The sequence below is a fragment of the Daucus carota genome, chromosome 9 (genome assembly GCF_001625215.2).
Source record: "Daucus carota subsp. sativus chromosome 9, DH1 v3.0, whole genome shotgun sequence".
Classification (NCBI taxonomy): Eukaryota; Viridiplantae; Streptophyta; class Magnoliopsida; order Apiales; family Apiaceae; genus Daucus; species Daucus carota.
Window position 1 is genome coordinate 2,486,020 of NC_030389.2, and position 17,760 is coordinate 2,503,779.

General features: G+C 32.3%; 1 pseudogene; it reads right to left on the minus strand.

Annotated features, from left to right (window-relative positions):
* Positions 1-13,194: 13,194 nt before the first annotated feature.
* On the minus strand, positions 13,195-15,773 carry LOC108201031 (probable alpha,alpha-trehalose-phosphate synthase [UDP-forming] 9; annotated as a pseudogene).
* Positions 15,774-17,760: the final 1,987 nt, after the last annotated feature.

Genomic DNA, 17,760 nt, shown 5'->3' on the forward strand with positions numbered 1-17,760 from the left:
TGTAAAACTCTCAATTAAAAAATTTAATGATACATGTTACATAAAAATGAGACGAAATTTCTTATTTATCATGTATAGGTTCATAATTTATAATTTTGCTTTTCAAATTAACTATATTTTTAATGCTTTGACATAGAATCCATATCTATCTTTACATACATGAAATCTGTTTTTTCTTTTAAATCAAATATTTAAACAATTAAATGGGTATATTTATTTGAAACCGAGCATATTAAAGTTCCAATGAATAGAGAGTTAATCTGAACATAAAATTTAAATTCAACAAATACAAAAATAATGATTATATAAATGTCAATCATATGACATATTATCATCCAGCATGTAACTTGTGTTGAGTGACATGATATTGATAAACGGATATTTAATATTGATTATATGTTCATATAAAGTATATCTATATATGCATGCACAGAGAGATTGAAATACATGGAGATATGAATGAGAAACGTTGAAAAAGAATTGAGTAGGTGGAGACTAGGGAGTTACTAAGAAACAACATGAATTACATTCGCTAGCTGCAATCTTTCTGAAATGAGAGTGCATGCTAAGTACATTTTTGCCCCTACTTTAAATTCGGTTTTATCTCCTTTTTGCACATAGTGAACACATGAGGGATGGGAGTTAGAGATAGAATGTATACGTATAGAGATTGAGATTTTACAAGTGCTGTTAATGGATAAATATTAACTATGAAAGACTCTTATCTATTTGATTCGTTTTACAAATATATTGATATACTTGAATAATATTTAGTTACACATTTTATCCAGAGTTTCTCATTTTACTGAGTAATAATTATGCATGTATAACTAGTTGTAAAATCGAATAGTATAAAGAGGAATGTAGAAGTAGATAACGATTATATGATTCGGCATTGTAGATTAAATTTTGTTAACTTACTAAAGTACCGATGTCAGTTTGATATACTAGAGATTGTGATGAAATCAAACCCGAGAAAAATAAAAGTTAGGGATATATTTCAAAATGTAAGACTCTCACCTAAATAGTGATGCATGCTATAGATAAAATAAGACGAACACGAACTCATATATTGTGTATACTCTACACTCTAAACAAACTATTTTAATCCTCTTACATCTAACCATATCTATTATATACATAAGATTTGTTTTCCTTGAAAATTATAGATTTAAGAAATTAAATGTGTATATTAATTTATTTGAAACTGAACGTATATAAGTTTCAATTAAATGATACTTCATATGATGAAAATAAGGATTAACTTCGACAAATTCTGTACCATAATGATTAAGAAATGTCAATCATGTGACATATTGTCATTGGTTTCGGATATGTATCTTGGATATAGAGATATGAATGAGAAACGTTGAAAGGAGATGAGCAAGTGGAGACAAGGGAGTTACCAAGAAACAACATTCATTATATTTGCTAGCTATACAATCTTTATATTTTGATTTGTTTATATTTTGTTTGAAGCCCACTAATTTTGTTTGAAGCCCGTTAATTATAAAAGTCCGTATAAAAGCCCCTGTACCGACCGATCAAATTTTTAATGTTTCGGATTTAATAGTATAGTATATATAATATAGTATACATATGATCATATATTTTTTATTAATTCAGGTCCATGTAATATCTTATTGCTTTTGATATATGTCCATGCATGTCATTTCAAAAATCATGATCTATGAGATATCGGGTATTCCGAATCCATTTACAGTCCTAATAGTTGTACTAGCTCTGAGAGCATAACAAGGCATCAACCAGCATCTTCTCTGTATCAATGTATGAATGTAGCTCTGTTGGTGGTGCTGTGCATATATAAAATTTTGCTAAAATAACTAACTGACTCTTTCATATTTTCACATCATCTATCTACGTCTTTACCAGGTATTACATGAAAGACAATATTTGTTGAATAAAATTAAATTTTAATAAACATTTCAATTTAATTCTAATATTAAGATAACAAAATTGAAAATTGGACTACAATTCTTTCGTGGTTTCCCCAAATTAACTTGTTTTAAACTTTTAATGGCTTTTTGTGGTGCATAAACTGATCCTTAGACGACAACAACATCCTAATCATGGGAGATACACAAGTTATGCACATAACTTGTTCCCACCAGCTTCAATGGCATCTTGTGCGGCCTTCCTCTACCTCAATTTGTACCTCTTAATGTCAAATAATCAATAATAGTTTTCTAAGGTGGTACTTCATCAACAACCCGGCCTGTGTCATAACACTCAGAATGCATCTTAAAGGGTCGAACTTGTTGTGCATGTGATGGGATATCCAAGCTATTCCTAGCCCCACCATTATACTACTTATTTGAAACACAGAATCTTGTATATGATAATCATGACTAGCACCAAAAGTCATATGAATGAATAGAATAGATGTTATTAAAAGTTTCTAATGAGTCTTGAGTGACTTGTGTTCTTTTAGATCCCCTATAGTAGAGTCATCCTATGAATACGAGCGATAATATACAATAAATTCCGAAAAATTTCTCTTATTTTGATTCATGTGGTAATTACCAAGAAGTAGCTCTCGTACATGCTCGCAGGTATTGGTAGTTTGCTTAAGTGAAAGAAACATCAAATTTGTTATTGAAGTTTTCAGATAAACCACATCAACCATGGTCATGTTTTTGTCTGCAAGACCTGGGAGCGAAGTCATAATAAAACAAGGCCAAGAGGTTCTCGTCATAATTTCTATATAAATGAGTGCCTTGTCCTAAGGGGACTTCTTGGAAGCATTTATAAAAAGTTCCAATTGTTAGAGATCTTGAAATAATCATCGTTAGGATTAATCAGAAGATACCAATATACTTATGATTAAGGCCAACGATGATTATTTCAAGATCTTTAACAATTCGAAACTTTTATAAATGCTACCAAGAAGTTTCCTTAGGACAAGGCACTCATTTCTATGGAAATTATGATGGAACCTTGTCGGCCTTGTTTTATTATGACTTCGCTCCCGAGTCTTGCAGATAAAAACATGGTCATGGTTAATGTGATTTTCCTGCAAAATTCAAAAAAAAATTGACGTGTCTTTCACTTAAGCATACTACCAATACTTGTGAGCATGTACGAGAGCTAGTTCCTGGTATTTACAACCGGAATCAAAATGAGAGATTTATTAGAATTTGTTGTATATTATTGCACTTATTCATAGGATGACTCTACAATATGGTATCTAAAAGAACACAAGTCACTCGAGACTCATGACAAATGTTCAGTAACATCTATTTTATTGATTCATATGACTTTTGGTGCTATTCATGATGATCATATACAAGAGTTAGTGTTTCAAATAAGTAGTAATAGTGGTGGTGCTAGGAATAAATAGTTCTGGCTACCCATCAAATGCACAACAAGTTCGAACCATTCAGATGCACTTAGATTGTCATAGAACAGGTCGGGTTGTTGATGAAGTACCACCCTAGAAAGCTATTATTGAAACACTAAGAGGTACAAATGAAGCAGATGATGGCAGCACAAGATGACCTTGAAAGCAGATGATGGCAGCACAAGATGACCTTGAAGCTAGTGGGAAGAAGTTATGTGCACATCTTGTCTGCCGAAGGATCAATTGATGCATCACAAAAAGCCTTTAAAAGTGTAAAACAAGTTAGGGGAATACCATGAAAGAATCAGGGAACGAATTTTTTCACTCCCCGAGAATTAATTGTTTCTCTACAAGTGGCACTTAAGAGTGCAAAACGAGGCAGGAAAGTATGAGGGTAAGGTTGTTTCTACTAGGCAGGGATTTGTTGAAACTCCATAAATGGTACTAAGGAAGATTAGAGGAGGTAATAAAAAACTCCATAAATGGTACTAAGGAAGATTAGAGGAGGTAATAAAATGGCATAGAAGAAGCCGTAATAACCTAGATTGTGGGAGGAAACAAGGAGCAAGTCTTAACTTGTTTTTTAAAGAAACTTATAGTATGGGGTACATGTTGGATGCAATAATTGCTAAGTTTTAGTAGTTCAAAGTCTTTGATGTTTAGTCACATTACATTTTATTCTGTCATTCTAGTTCCGTCACTCTTGGTTCAAGTAAAGGTTTGAATTGAGTATGTTTTTTTTAATAGTTAAATGTTTTATTTTAAAAAATAACGTGGGATTGTTCCTATTATTTATTAAGATCTTATTAATTTAAAGGTGGGAACTTCATTAAGGTTTGGGACATGTTGAAAATAAGATTTACTTAATTATTTGACTTATAAGATATTAAATGAGCTAAGTAAGTGTTAACTTGTGTTGTGAGGTTAGGATGACATTGAAGTATTTAATTTATATAATGCATGCACTAAAAAATATAAGGATGTGATTATTTATTTGAAATACAAAACACTATTCTTTGACAAAAGTTTCTTTTCTTCAGGGATTATTCCTTGAAAAAAGATAAAAATACTTTTTACCACAAAGGTGGATGCAATTGGGTAGGAGCTATCAAAAAAATTCTCAACAAAAATATATTTTAAAATTAAAATGTGAAGATAACAACATTTTTGTGTTAATTATTATGATCAATGTGTTTTGCTCGATTTGATATATTAATGTACTTTTGTTGTTATAAGAATACCACATATACTTAATTTGAAATTTAAAGATGTAAAATTTAAATTGACCATTTCCACCCATTCAAATTTATTAAGCTAGATTATGTAATTCACCAAACATTCTCATGACCTAGTTCTTCCATAAACCTCAAACATCCTCAAAGTTTGATATTTTTCTTTTCTATTCTAACTCGGACCTAGTTCTTCCACAAACCTCCTAACATTTTGTAAGCCAACAACAAATTTAACAAAAACATTGTCCTCTATTTGTTTAGGGATGGGTGAAAGGTGTCACATTATATATCATATCACTAATATATAAATATTTGATGCATGTATCATATACCTTATGATAGAAATTGGAGAAAAGGTTACCTAAATAGTTTCAAGACGGGGGAGTCTAGATACTTTCTTCATATATCTATTTTGACGACTGTTGGTCATTATGATTAGATGTAAGATTCCCTGTCTGTGTATTTTTTGTTTTACGTCCTGTAGGTGCTGGGAATAACCTGGATACCACATCACATGTGCAACAAGTTTGACTTAGTAAGATGCACTAAGTGTGTCATGGCACAAAGTGGGTTGCTGATGAAACAAACACTACCCTAAGAGACTATTACTAAACAACTAGCACTAAAAGGTACAAAATGAATCGGGAAAGGCTGCGCAAGAAGCCCTTGAAGTAGAAGAAAAAAAGTTATGTGTTGAAAAAAATTTGTGTACATCTTGTTTATCTCCCATGACCCGGAAAATGATGTTGCTTAAGGATCCGTTGATGCTACATAAAAATCCTCTAAAAGTGTAAAACAAGTTGCGAGAATATCGTGACGGAATTAGGTTACCAATGTTTCCACTCCCTAAGGATAAGTTGTTGCTTTATAAGTGGTACTTCAGAGTGCAAAACGATGTAGGGGAAGGTCACTAAAGAATTTGGGCATGGATGTTGCTACTCCGTCGGGAGTAGTTGAAACTCCACAAATGGTGCTCAGGAGAGAGTAAAAGGAGGGGCAATGCCATAGAAGAAGTTGTAATAATGTAGGTTTTGGAAGCAAACATGTTCCAAACCTTAAGAATGTTCAAACTTTCAAATTAATACAAACTTAAAAAATAATAGAGATCACCCCATGTTATTTTTTGAAAGCAAATATTTGATTAATTAAAAAAAACATAATTCAAACACTTATTAGAACAGGGAGTAACCAAACCAGACTAACTTAAAATGCAATATGACTAAATATCTAAAACTGTAATAAATTAGATTTAAAGCTAATACTAAAACTTAGCAATTACAGCATCCAACCAGTACTCATACTATAAGTTCATATAAAAACAAGCTAAAGACTTGATCTTTGTTTGCTTACATAACCTACGTTTATTATGGCCTCTTCTAACATTTTTCTGTCTCCTTTTTGCCCTCCCGAGTTGCAGTTATGGAGCTTGAATTAATCCTATGGAGTAGCACATCCGTGCCCAGATTCTTTTGTGGTCATCCCCTACCTCGTTTTTGCACTCTAATTAAGGGCCATTTTTAGAGCAAAACCTCATCCTTGGGGAGTGAAAACATTCGTACCCTGATTCTTTCGTGGTTTCCCCTAACTTGTTTTAAAATTTTATTTGGTGCATAAACTGATCCTTAGACAACAACAACATCCTTATCATGGGAGATACACAAGTTATGCACATAACTGCTTCCCACCAGCTTCAATTGCATCTTGTGCGGCCTTCCTCTACCTCATTTTGTACCTCTTAATGTCAAATATTCAGTAATAGTTTTCTAAGATGGTACTTCATCAACAACCCGGCCTATGTCATAACACTCAGAGTGCATCGTAATGGGTCGAACTTGTTGTGCATGTGATGGGATATCCAAGCTATTCCTAGCCCCACTATTATACTACATATTTGAAACACAGAATCTTGTATATGATAATCATGACTCGCACCAAAAGTCATATGAATCAATAGAATAGATGTTATAAAAAGTTTCTCATCAGTCTTGACTGACTTGTGTTCTTTTAGATCCCCTATTGTAGAGTCATCCTATGAATAAGAGCGATAATATACAATAAATTCCAAAAAATTTCCCTTTTTTTGATTCCTATGGTAATTACCAAGAATTAGCTCTCGTACATGCTCGCAGGTATAGGTAGAGTGCTTAAGTGAAAGAAACATCAAATTCGTTATTGAAGTTTTTAGATAAACCACATTAACCATGGTAATGTTTTTGTCTGCAAGACCTGGGAGCGAAGTCATAATAAAACAAGGCCGAGAAGTTCTCGTCATAATTTCTATATAAATGAGTGCCTTGTCTTAAGGGGACTTCTTGGAAGCATTTATAAAAAGTTCCAATTGTTAGAGATCTTGAAATAATCATCGTTAGGCTTAATCAGAAGTATACTCTTATCTTTTCTAATCATTTTAATGGGGATAATATTATTGGACGATTGTCATAGATTGTCCCTTATGTTTAAGGATTCTTGTCTTTAATATATTATCCCCATTAAAATGATTTGGAAAAGATACCAATATACTTATGATTAAGGCCAACGATGATTATTTCAAGATTTTTAACAATTCGAAACTTTTATAAATGCGACCAAGAAGTTTCCTTAGGACAAGGCACTCATTTCTATGGAAATTATGATGGAACTTTGTCGGCCTTGTTTTATTATGACTTCGCTCCCGGGTCTTGCAGATAAAAACATGGTCATGGTTAATGTGATTTACCTGCAAAATTCAAAAAAAAATTGACGTGTCTTTCACTTAAGCATACTACCAATACTTGTGAGCATGTACGAGAGCTAGTTCCTGGTATTTACAACCGGAATCAAAATGAGAGATTTATTAGAATTTGTTGTATATTATTGCACTTATTCATAGGATGACTCTACAATATGGTATCTAAAAGAACACAAGTCACTCGAGACTCATGACAAACGTTCAGTAACATCTATTTTATTGATTCATATGACTTTTGGTGCTATTCATGATGATCATATACAAGAGTTAGTGTTTCAAATAAGTAGTAATAGTGGTGGTGCTAGGAATAAATAGTCTGGCTACCCATCAAATGCACAACAAGTTCGAACCATTCAGATGCACTTAGATTGTCATAGAACAGGTCGGGTTGTTGATGAAGTACCACCCTAGAAAGCTATTATTGAAACACTAAGAGGTACAAATGAAGCAGAGGATGGCAGCACAAGATGACCTTGAAGCTAGTGGGAAGAAGTTATGTGCACATCTTGTCTATCTCCCCTAATGAGGATGTTGTTGTTGCCGAAGGATCAATTGATGCATCACAAAAAGCCTTTAAAAGTGTAAAACAAGTTAGGGGAATACCATGAAAGAATTAGGGAACGAATTTTTTCACTCCCCGAGAATTAGTTGTTTCTCTACAAGTGGCACTTAAGAGTGCAAAACGAGGCAGGAAAGTATGAGGGTACGGTTGTTTCTAATAGGCAGGGATTTGTTGAAACTCCATAAATGGTACTAAGGAAGATTAGAGGAGGTAATAAAATGGCATAGAAGAAGCCGTAATAACCTAGATTGTGGGAGGAAACAAGGAGCAAGTCTTAACTTGTTTTTTAAAGAAACTTATAGTATGGGGGTACATGTTGGATGCAATAATTGCTAAGTTTTAGTAGTTCAAAGTCTTTGATGTTTAGTCTCATTACATTTTATTCTGTCATTCTAGTTGGGTCACTCTTGGTTCAAGTAAAGGTTTGAATTGAGTATGTTTTTTTTAATAGTTAAATGTTTTATTTTAAAAAATAACGTGGGATTGTTCCTATTATTTATTAAGATCTTATTAATTTAAAGGTGGGAACTTCATTAAGGTTTGGGACATGTTTAAAATAAGATTTACTTAATTATTTGACTTGTAAGATATTAAATGAGTTAAGTAAGTGTTAACTCGTGTTGTGATGTTAGGACGACATTGAAGTATTTAATTTATATAATGCATGCACTAAAAAATATAAGGATGTGATTATTTATTTGAAATACAAAACACCATTCCTTGACAAAAGTTTTTTTTCTTCAAGGATTATTCCTTGAAAAGATAAAAATACTTTTTACCACAAAGGTGGATGCAATTGGGCAGGAGCTGTAAAAAAAATCTCAAGAAAAATATTTTTTAAAATTAAAATGTGAATAGAGCACCATTTTTGTGTTAATTAATATGGCCAATATGTTTTGCTGGATTTGATATATTAATGTACTTTTGTTGTTATAAGAATACCATATATACTTAATTTGAAATTTAAAGATGTAAAATTTAAATTGACAATTTCCACCCATGTCAAATTTATTAAGCTAGATTATGTAAATCACCAAATATTCTCACGACCTAGTTCTTCCATAAACCTCAAACATCCTCAAACTTTGATATTTTTCTTTTCTATTCTAACTCGGACGTAGTTCTTCCACAAACCTCCTAACATTTTGTAAGCCAACGACAAAAACATTGTCCTTTATTTGTTTATGGATGGGTAAAGGGTGTCACATTATATATCATATTAATAATATATAAATATTTGACGCATGTATCATATACCTTATGACAGAAAATTGGAGAAAAAGTTACCTAAATAGTTGCAAGACGGGGGAGTCCAGACAGTTTCTTTATTACATTTAGCACTTACTCCATCCGTCCCATTTTAATTAACTGCCTTTTTAGAATTTGATTGTTGTGCCAAAATAAGTGACTTTTTCTTCTTTTTCATACACTATTTGGTAGGTGAATTTCAAATTTGCCCCTCATTCATGCAAATAGTAGTTTAGTTTGACTTTATAGGGTAGCTATGTAAAATTATTGGAATAACGAATTTTCTATGGTGTGCCCATGGGCACACAATAGTGACTGACTTCCATGAGAATACTAACTTTTGATTGGTGGATGAATATTAAATGTTGATGGCCCCCTGCATTCACACCAATTCCACCAATCAAATTAAGCCATTTTCATGAGAGTTGGTGCTTAGCATGTGCCCATGTGCACACACTAGAAAAACCGTTCAAATAAACACCTCAATAATGGTAAAAATTGGTTTGTGTGCATCTCTCTAAAAATGCAGTTAAAATGGGACAGAGGGAGTATAAGTTTATGAATAATGTAATAGATGGAATATGATAGGAGGTCTGAGGTTATAATGATTTCTTAGAAATTTTATTACATAATTGAGGTAAATTAATAACATATATAGAGGTCAACATACACAATGAAGAATATTTTATGTGCTTGACGCCCTCATCTCCTTATTATTGCTAATCTAATTCCCTTGTAATAATAAAAATAAATTCAATATAAGAAGTCACAAAAAAAATCAATAAAATCACCTTTTCATCAAATATATAAAATTAAATCTAAATAATTATTTCATTCAAGGTACATGTATATAGTACGACTTAATAAAAAATAATAATATACTTATGAACAAAATTCCATGCATAAGTATGATATTAATTATTTATTAATTTAGTTTCATTTGATGAGGACCGTATATGTAAACACCTTTGATGGGAAGGAGAATGATAAATCAACCATAAGTATCATGAATACATGGACAATCTAATATTAAATAGTTAGAAGATTGGTCATGTTCCTCTCTTTTCACGAATGTCTTAACTCATCATTCAAACTAAATCAATAAATTACATATATATATATATATATATATATATATATATATATATATATATATATATATAATAAAACATATTAACTAATTTATTAAAAAAACAAGGGGGCACAGATCTATATAAGAATTTATCTCACAACTCTTTTTCAAAAAATTGGACGCTCTAAACTTAATAAAAAAGAAGCATTTCTATAGATAGAATTTATACAAGGATTTATGTAATAAAATATATTTTCTTTAGAATGTGAAATTGTGAATATTCAATCATAAAGAATCATATTTACGAATAAAATAAAATTATGTCAAATCCATGAAAATATGAGACAACTTTCCATCATACAATTGTTAATGTTTGGAAAAAATATGATATATCATTATAGTTAGTCAGTTAGATGATACAAGTTTACCTTTGACTGCTTTAATTTTATTTAATTATGCAATATTCCTAAAAAATCATAAATTAGGTCTATTATAATACTAGAGGGGCCTACATATATGGTATATATGTTGTCTAATACAAAACTTTTCTAATCTGAAATAACAACAACAAAAAAAGTACTTTTCCTATCTAATGTTAGGCAGAAATTAGAAAGGAAGAGAATAATTATATATGAAATATTTTATGTTAAATGTTACTTGAGAAAAGAGTAAAATATTATTCAATGAAAAAACACACAAATACAGTTTGCAAATGTTAAAGGTATATCCCTTTTAAAGAGTGATACTAGAACAAGATGCACTATCACTTGAGGTAGAGAGGAAACATGAGAAAATCAATATTTGACACCAAAATATGTAGAAGATTATTCATAAGATCCATCATATGAACCTAAATTCTTATATAATTATTTACATACTATAATTTCCACTACATAAGAAACGATGATCAAATATCATAGGTGCAACCTTGAGATGCATAAAATTATAAGCAACTAAACCAATGAGCACTATAGCAAAATATAAATTCAAGATTTGTATAAAGACCTAAGATGAAAACATAAATACAATGTATCAGTCTCACTATTATTGAGATTTGGCAAGGAAATAAGAAAAACTACCGAGAATAAAATAATAGAACAAAAACAAATAAAGTAAAAAAAAATCTTCACAAGCATATGATACATGCTAACATAGTTCTAGCAACATAGTACAACAAAAATCAAGTAAAAATTAAAATAACCATAGTAAGTATATATACCATGTGATTAGCCAGATTATTCATACTATAAAGTTCACGAGGTGCTTAGTTCCTCACACAAGTCCACATGAAAATCCTGTATATAAGCATGATAATCAATTAGATACATCATAAATCATATAGACACACACGTATACATATTAACCTATTTAAAAGACTAATCAATTGAAGTTTGTCAAACAAGAAATGAAAAAAAAAATTAAAATTAATATTTAAAGAAATATTATTTATAAAAGTAATTCTTAAGAAACAAATTACTAATACGATACCATGAACTCATGTTGTGCAACAATTTAAGTCGAGTTCTAAATGAATTGTTTGTAACTGCACACAAAAAACATGAAAAAAGGCATAGTGACATGAAGTTCTTGAACCGGATCGCAAAGAGAAGAACATATTAATACATCAAAAAGATTACATGCGGTAATATCATATGATCATGAGCAATCAAAAATTAAACAAGTCTATCACTTTCTCTCAAATTCATTATAATTCCGATTCACTATAATTACTCATGACAAAAAAAATTCAAGTACTAGTATAAAAAACAAGAGTAAAAGAAAAAATATCCATAAAAGACTTATATAACAATTATCTTTTGAAGGATTTGACCCTCTCATGTGAAATAATCAAGTAATCAAGTCCATATACTGATTAATATCTCAATAAAATACTTACATTACACAAGGTTTATAAAATAATCTTACCTTCAACAGAGAATAGTGAGCAATTGCTTCAAAGTTATTTGACAAAGGAGACTCTACACAATCCTTTCTCATTTCTTTTAGATTGAGCGATGTAGTTGGTTTCCGCCGCCCTTATAGTATGAGGTACAAACCCTAATGAAGGGTGTTATGTTATGGGCCCAATCTTTAAAATATTGGTTTTATTGGGCCACAATTAAGATGTATAGCCAATAAGCCTTATCTATGTCCTATCTCCAGTAAAATTTATTTGATCCATGTGTGATCAATTGTATTTATTTAGAATTATGTACTAATTATGGGTCATGCTCCAACAAGTAAATTATATCAATCTTTTTTTATAATTAAAATTTATGACAACATATTTTAAAGATTATTCTAAACTGAACTTTATAATAATATTTTTATACATTCTAATAAATATAAATAAAACATAATAAAGTTTCATTCATAATGTTGGATGAAACTTAAAAATTTACTAAAGAATATATAAAAAAATTAATAAGAAATATTAATATAGATAATGGAAGATAGGTTGATCCATAAGGTATATATGATAAAATTTTATAAGTTTAAGGTACGGGTAATTGAATATAGAGAAAATTATATAAAACACAATATTGACGGTATAGACATGACCTGAGCTTGTGCCTTCAATAATTAGTAATGAACATGTAACATGTATTTAAAAATATACATTTAATAATTAGTAATGAACAAGGAGAAATAGTAAAAAAATTTAAACTATTCCCAGTTTATGTATGGAGTAAGTATATATTTCAAAGGTATCTCTCTCACTCTCATAATGTGGTGATCGAGTTTAAATTTGTCACATACAAAGTTGTACATGTGTTTAAATATTTGGAAGAGGAATGTAAAGCTTGAGAAGAATTCTCCTATTTATGTTTCTGTGATAGATAATGACTTAGTTTGCGGAATAAATTTAATTACCTGTTAGTAATATAATGATATTTTATTTATTGTATTATATATCCTCCTATATATAACAATGTTGACCAACACTATGCTTGTCAGCTGTCAAGGAAATCTTGGCGGATTTCAAGAGGATCAGCTTGGCTGTGAACTCCAAACATTAGCAAGCCGCTGAAGCAGCTCATGTACTTCAAAAGTGTCGTCGACACAGTACTTGGCTTTGCTAGGCTTCTGCTCCACAGTGCAGAAATAGATTTTCGGAGCAGCAGGGACCACCGCAGATTAAACAATTTTCAAAGGACCTTCGAACATGTCTTCGTCTGACCGGTCATCTCCAATGCAGAGGATGAAATCAGGGATCCCGCCATTGCCGACCATTGTCGAGATTACTTTTTGTGTGACCAAGCTTTTGCTGACATCCTACATATTTTAGTTTGATAGTTAAGTAAATTATTGTACAATATATGTTCCCTTTTTAACCTTTGCAAGTTCGTTGGCAATGACGTGCTTTAAATGATCGGGTAACTCCTTTGCCTGGAAGGATCCGAAATCATGATCTGCGTCTTGATAATGCCAGACTAAAGCACTTTCCTTGACTTCGATGGTGGAACCATCTGTGGCTTCTGTACACAAATTCATTATACGTTCCACTATCGCCTTCCAATGCAGATCCACAACAAAATTGGATTGCCATTCGGACGTCTTCTTCCACCTGGAAGCAAAGACAATTTCTTCAGAAGTGCCAATAAAAATGGTATCTAAGAAGTTTTCAAAAACAAAAATATACTTTATGAAGTAGCCATGTTCAGCAGCTATTCCTAGGCCTTCACATGGAGCCAACCACTCGATTAAGGAATTTCTCCCTCTTCCGCTAACTATAAACACTGTGTTCTTAGGATCATCACACAGAGTGTTAAGAGCAGTGACCACTTCATGAATGAGCTTTTTATTTGTTGAGGAATGCGGAACAAGGGTGCCATCAAAATCTAGAAATATAGCCCTCTTATTTGTCCTCTTATATGCAGGAACTATGGTTTCTAGAAAACAATTTCTGAAAATCTAAGGGGAGGGCAGCAACCTTGAATGTGAAACCCAAGCCCATACCCCAGCATTGACGATTGTAATGATCAAGACAAGATCTCTCCATGCTCTACAGGAAACTACGAGCCCAATATGCCACATCATGAGACTGAACATAGCTATAGTTCTTCTCATGTCTTAGTTGCCTTGAAGAATCATCCATGGAGACTGCAGAACGCATAGCCTCAGCTACGGAACTAATATCCCATGGATTTATTCTGATTGCTCCACTCAGAGATGGAGAACAGCGTACAAATTCAGAAATAATTAGCACACTTGTTTGACGAGAATGTGAGATAATTCCCCTAGCTTCATCCATAGCTGTAGAGCCCTGCCTACAAACAATATACATATGAGGGACTAGATTCATTCCATCTCTTACAGCATTTACTATGCAACATTCTGAGGCAGCATAGTAGGCACTCTTTTAACATCGATCAACTGGTCAATCAATTAGAATCACTGGCTGATAACCACAAGAACCATAAATATGATTAATCCTATTAGCAGTTCCATACGCCTCCCTTCTCACTTCCTCGATGTCCTTTCCTCAGTTTCTGGCAGGATTGATGATTTGAACGAGAACCACAATATCTCCCAAGTTTTCATACTTGCTCAATAGCTGTTCAAATGCTAATAACTTGAGACTTATTCTCTTGAATAAGTCCATGTCGTCTACGCCAAGAATCACATGCTTCCCCTTGAACTGTTCTTCAATTTCCTTGACTTTCACTGATGTAGAAGGGAGATTCATAACATTTTCACCTTTTCCCAAATGAATTCCTATAGGCAGAATCTTGTTATACACCGTGCGACCACTGTAATGCAGCCCGATTTGTCCTCGTTTGGACTCATAGTCCAGTCCCAGCATTCGACTACAACATGAGAGGAAGTGGCGAGCATTATCAAAAGTATGAAACCCGATGAGATCACAGTTCAACAAACTCCTTAAAAGGTCTGCACTTACAGGAAGTGTTCGATAGATCTCTGATGCAGGGAATGGACTGTGGAGAAAGAATCCAAGTTTGGCCCTGTGGCGCTTATTCCTCAAGAATATAGGGACCGCCATGAGGTGATAGTCATGAATCCAAATATAATCCGTCTCGGGATTTGCCACTTCCAATACTTTGTCTGCAAATATTTTGTTTGCAGAGATATAAGCCTGCCACAGCCCTTGATCAAATCGGTCACCATGCTTTCCGCACATTGGGAGCATATGATGGAATATAGGCCATAGATGGTGCTTGCAGAAACCATGATAGGATTTCTCCAAGAGGTCATTCGTAAGAAAAGTGGGAACACAGTTGAAATCATCCAGAAGTCTCTTAGCAACCTCCTCCTGTTCATTAACATCTATATCGACACTTTGTGAACCAACATAAAAAAACCACTATATCAGGTGAAAATCCATCCTTTAATTCCCATAGAGGTGAGTCTTCATCGTAATTAAAGCTCCAGTCCTCGGTTTCCCAATCCTTTTGTGCATGAAGGGGCAACATGTTTGACACGATGATATTTCTGACAGCCATAGAGGAGGTACCATCTGAATCCACATATTTGACACAAGAATTAGTCCCAGTGTCGACGTCCCCGAAAGCCAAGTTTGCAAAATTCATACGTGAATTTGTATCCATGATCGATTTATTTCCAGATAAGAATATGATCTGATTATATCAAATTATTGGTGACAACTCATAAAGTCTCTAAGCCAGAGCATATGAAAACTAGAATGTGTTTTTAGTTAACACTGAATTAGTTGCACCTCATAATCAAAGTACTACTCCCTCCGTCCCAAAAAGAGTGAACTGGTTTGACTTTCACGGAGATTAAGAAAAATGTAGTAAATTTAGTTGAAAAGTAGGTAAAGTGGTGGGACCTACCAATATTTAATAATAGATTTGAGATAGTGGAGGAAGATAGTGGGTGTAATAGTGTTTATATTATTATAGAATGAAGATAGTGGAAGAAAGTAGTGGGTGTAATAGTGAAAAGTAGTGTTCAAAAATAGTAAGTATGGTAAGTTCATTCTTTTTGGGACGTCCCAAAAAGGAATAAGGGTCACATAAAATGGGACGGAGGGAGTATATGTTACAAAGTGTTTCTTGGTGTATATATTGGAAGAAAAATTACTATTAGATGAAAGATATATTGTTATATGTGAATCCCATAAGAATTATAAATACAAAATAGTACACTAACTTTTATGAACAATTGAACGTAATTCCTCGTCCTGAAGCACCATACTTAAGTAAAATAAACCATGTTTTATTAATTATACATGTCTTGAATAATTATAAGCATGTCTTATTTAAGCATGTGTGAATTCTCATGTTACATAAATATAATTTTATTTGATGTGCACTAACCTTTCTCATAAGAATTTTTAGTTAATTTTGCAGGAGCAAATCCTTATTTCGATTATGATAATGAAAGATATGAAATTTAATATTTATATAAAGTACATAGCAGATATTCTCTTTTTAAGAAATAAATTATTACAAGCAGCATAAGGTGCAAGGAATGATACATTAAAACAGAATTATTCACGAAGGCACTTCCTACCATTTGTTGTCAAAAATTTGCGCACAAGATCAAAATGCACTTTGGGATATTTGCTAATTTTTATCATCATATTGTGACGATGGGGAGGCATAAATGATATATACTTTTATTTTGCAAAAGTCATGTATACTTTTTTCTTCACTAGCTAGGGTTTTTCCCACGGACTTTTTTCTAGTAAGATTTTAAGAAGGCATGATATTAGTTCAAGTAATCCAGGGAGTGTTATGTAAATAATTTATTTAGGTGACATTTGACTAATTGGCTTGTGGATGACTTTGTGCTTTAAATTTCTCCCATTAATGTGAGAGTCTTGACCCTCCATTATACTTGTAACCTATTTTCATATGTCAATAAGAACAATACTCTTGTTTACTCTCTATATAATTTTTATAATCTTATATATGTTGGGATAATCTTAAACTTAAATTTTAAGTAGTTAATTTATTTGGTTGTCCTGCTGCAAACTGAGTCTATAACAGCAGATAACGTTATGAAGAAGTTGCATGCCTTTAGGAGAGTAGTGGAATACCATGCACTGGAGTGAAAACAGGAGTGCAGTTTCATAGTTTATCTAGTTTCTAGTTTATAGGTATTTCTGGTGTAATGCAGTATATATATCTTCAAGTCTTAGCCAAATAAAATACCCTGAGTTTAGCAACTATCTTCGTTTCCTTTAAGTTTTATATGACACACACATTGCAAATTAACAGATTTTCCAACAATATATATTACTATATAGCAAATTATGAATTTTATGAATTCGGTAGAAAGATTATATATTCCCCGTCAGGTCTCGTTTTCTAAGATCATATACTTTTGTAGAGTAACGTTGAAAACGACTTCATGAGATGAGTCATAGAATTTTTAATAATTTAGACGGACACTAAATTATTGTCGTGCAGTTTTCTGCTCTCTTCCTGGTATTAACAATAGAGCCTGCAGGATCGAGAAATCTCCAAAAGATGGTCCGAAGACTTAAGAGATATAATACAAAATGGTGGCCGGACATTTTTTATTCAGCCCGACGTAGATAGGGATCGAGACAAGTGAAGTGACTCC